The sequence below is a fragment of the Egretta garzetta genome, unplaced genomic scaffold (assembly GCF_000687185.1).
Source record: "Egretta garzetta isolate BGI_Z169 unplaced genomic scaffold, ASM68718v1 scaffold287, whole genome shotgun sequence".
Lineage (NCBI taxonomy): Eukaryota > Metazoa > Chordata > Aves > Pelecaniformes > Ardeidae > Egretta > Egretta garzetta.
In genome coordinates, this window is record NW_009260435.1 from 11438170 (window position 1) to 11442119 (window position 3950).

Below are 3950 nucleotides of genomic sequence, written 5' to 3' on the forward strand. Positions count from 1 at the left end.
AGGGTTGAAGTGCAAGGTGGAATCCCAGGTATTGATTAGGAACTGGTGGCAGGGTACAGACTTACTTTTGATATGCTAATGATCCTTGGTAAAGCTGGCATGCATTAGAGATGGCTTGGCAGTGCAACAGAAAAATACCAGTATCAGTATCGATGCCACAAGTAATCTTTCTTCCCAGATGATGAGAGTTTTACAGGAACTGCTCTAGTCTGGCCTGGCAGCACCCAGAAATACTAGTTTTCCCCACTACTCACTTTGGCTGCTGCTCTTCCTGCTTCAGCTATAAACCAGCATCTAAGATAGACAGACCCTGCACCAGTGAGCTCACTATACAGTCACAGATAAAATTCAGGCAAAGATTAATCCCAGTAAGATATTGGTTAAGAAATTCCTATGCTACTTGCGCAGCTCCCTGGAGATGACAGAAGAGACATAACAGTGACTCTTCCAGAGCATATGATTCTATTTCTTGTTATTCTGAGGAAGGTGATGTGACTACTTTAAACTTTGGTAGTGTGTATAAAAGGGTAAAAATAACAGCTCTCTGGGCTGTTTTAAACCTTTTAAAAGTTGTATTAATCACAAAGAATTTCTGTAAAAAAAAAAAAAAAAAAAATCCTTCCCGCAGAGACATGTCTGTTGCAAGTACTTAAAAATAGATCCCTGAACTGAAATTTCCAAATTAAAAGTTTTATTTCAAAATAGAATGTTCTAGCACACATTTTTCCTGAGGAGACTTTGATTAATTAGACTCTTCTAACCTGTTTCTGCTCTAAGGGCAGTGCATGGTGTGGGAAGGTGGTGCTTTCCATGCAGTGGGTGGCTCCAGGAGATGGAGCTGAAGAGCAGCAGGATGAAGGGAAAGATCCTGACTCATCTGCACTCCCACCGACAGGAGCTGTGGCTTGTACAAGCCCTGGGGCTTTAGTTGAAAGAGTATTTCTTTGAGGGAGCTACCCATGGACTCCTGCATGCTACATCACTTTGTTGTGCACAGAGCGACTGTTTGTGTGGCCTGTGTTAAACAGCAGAGCCTATGTATTTTTAAAATACAGGAGAAAAACAGTCCAGTTTACTACTCAATCCCACAAGCCTCTGTTTTGGTGACAGTACAAGGCAGAAATAAGGAAGATGATGCATAATATCTGGTTATTTTTTACCCAAGAACCTTTTCCTCCAGGTACATGGTGTGGTCTTCAGATGCTTACTTTACCCAACTGGGGAGAATACTGGGGTGCAGGGGCACAGCACGTGGCCAAGGCACCTTCAGCTGTCACTGGTGTGGAAGGAGACACTTGTGAATGTAAATCCCTGGATTCAAGTCTTGAAAAGCCCAAACAATCCAGGAGTGGCTGGGTCTTGGACACTTGTGAGTCCACAGAAATCAAGGCTTGAGTCCGTTGCCAAGACCTATTACTGTTATTTTCATTTTTGCCTGTATCATAAACATTCAGATGTCCAGCAGGTACAGTGATGACATGCTGGAATAGATAGGTAAGGAATATTTTTCTGAATAGAAGTGGAAATAGCTGCTCTATAACAGCTCTGAGTTACCTTGAAACAAGAGCCAGAGAAAATGCAATGTGTCCCTTGCCTGTAAAGTCCCTCTGAGGCTTTAACTTTTTGTGCATCTAAAGGTTTTACTCTCCAAAAATTACTCCTCAGTTAAAAAGAGGAAAGATGCCCTTTGCTACTTTTGCCTAGAGCCCAGTATCTTCCGACATTTCACAGCAGCTGTGGCAATGCTCTGCTTAACGCAAAGAACACCTGGGCTGCCTGCAATTCTGGGAGAGAGGTGTCAAAAGTGTCATAGACATCCTTGAGCAAAGAAGGATCTTCACTTTTATTACACGGAAGTGTCAAAAACAGCATTATTGAACATCAGGTTGCAATTTGGCACACAGAATATAAGTCTGAATAGATGTGACAAAACCCCTTCTAGGAAATTGCTACTTAATATTATTTTTTCATAGTTTCAAATTAGCATTTAAAGAAAAAGAACAAATGGGGAGCAGCTAGGTAATACTGACAATGAGAGATCCTAGCATTCTTTTTTTGGTGCTTACTTCACAACCTCATTGCTGTCCGCTGAGTGACTGAGATTGATTAAATCATTGTCATCATCTGTGAAATGCACTGCATTGATCCAGCCTCACTCACAAAGCCAGCCTATGTGACACAGCTAATTTGGCATAATTGAAAGTTCTGGCTCCAGAAGGTCACTGAGCTGGACTCAGGACACTAGTTATCGTTTTATCCTTGGAACAGGGTCAACTTTCCTGATCAAATACGATGGCTTTGTGTCACACTCTTAATTGCTTTTTCATGGTTTGTGTAGGATAAACCAAGGCTTTCATATTTTGATTGAATTTTTATGGCAGACAGGAGATAATTATCACCTCTTTATGCTAATTTTTTTTAACTCCGATTAGACCAAAACATGGGATTGAGCTCTTGTTTCTTACTCAAGTATACTTTTACTAACAAAATCTTCAGATCAGGACAGCAAATGTCTTTAGATAAGGATGGCAGTGTGATACGCATCATTAAATATTTAATTTACAAAGGAAAATATGGCACCAGTTAAAAGTTTGTTGGAACACTGTTGAAGGTGATGTTCCTCTCTTCTGTTACCACATCTCAATTTCCCACTTTCCACTCTCTCCATTTTCTGCTGCTCTCTCCTGGAGCCTGAGTGCTGCAGTCGAGATCTCGGTCTGAACCAAGTTTGAGACCATGGAGTTAAGTAAACTCAAAGCTCACACACTGTCAGAGAATAGAGGAGTCGCAAAAAAGACATGCAGACAGACATGAAGACTGGGTTGTCAACTTCTTAGTAATGCCAGATGTTTTAGGTGAAACTTCTCTGAACAGGGTCCAATTGCCTGATGAAAGGATGAAAGGTTGTGCCTTCAGGAAAATGGCCATAAGTTGCTTCATGCTTTAGGATGGACACCAAAATCCCACGCCACTTTCAAGACCTGTGGTTTATGTAAGCATTGCAGTATGAATATACATGTGTAAAAACTGTTTCTCATAAGAAAAGCAGTCAAACACTGAAGTGTTTGGAAAAAATTGTTTCTTTATACTTTACAGAATCCAGTGGGCAAAGCTAGGAATTTAGGTAGGTCTTACAAGCTGTGTAATTGCTTTGTTGGCCCTTTGCTCACAATGAAATTAGCAGCATATCTTTTCTTTCCCTGTGTTTGCTGTTAAAAAGTCAGCATATTCTAATAGCTCCCATTGCTTCCCATTCCAAGCGCAGGTCAAAATGCCAGCTTTCTAATGGTGAATGTCATGTATAATTTATCATAGAAAAAAGTACTTGATAAAATCTCTGCGATAGTTTCTTCTTGCTTTGTTATTCAGATAAAGGGTTTTCTGTGTTTTGGGGGTTTGTTGGTTGCTTGGAGTTTTTTTTTTTTTTTGGAAGTATGCCTTCGATCAGCTATAAAGCAAGCAAAAAAGAAAAGGCACCAAAATGCTAATGTACTGGTAAATAAGGTAAACGATAGCTGCGGTACTCTTGCGGGACACTGGCTTGACACAACATTTTAGTAATGGATTAGTATACCTTAATTTTTGAGTTGTTCTAAAGTGATTTGTGGGGAAGGATTTTCACAAAGCAACATAATGGTTTGAAGCTGTGCCAGGGCAGGTTTAGGCTAGACATGAGGAAAAACTTCACCGAAAGGGTTGTCAGACTCTGAATGGGCTGCCCAAGGAGGTGGTAGAGTCCTCATCCCTGGAGGTATTTAAAAGGGTAGATGAGGTGCTTAGGGACATGGTTTAGTGGTGGGATGTCAGGGTTAGGTTAAAGGTTGGACTCGATGATCTCAAAGGTCTTTTCCAACCAAAGTGATTCTATGATTCTATGGAATTCTTATGAGTTTGGTGATACAACGTTTTTTTATGATGAAGAGCAAAACAGTGAGTTAAGATAGTTGGCT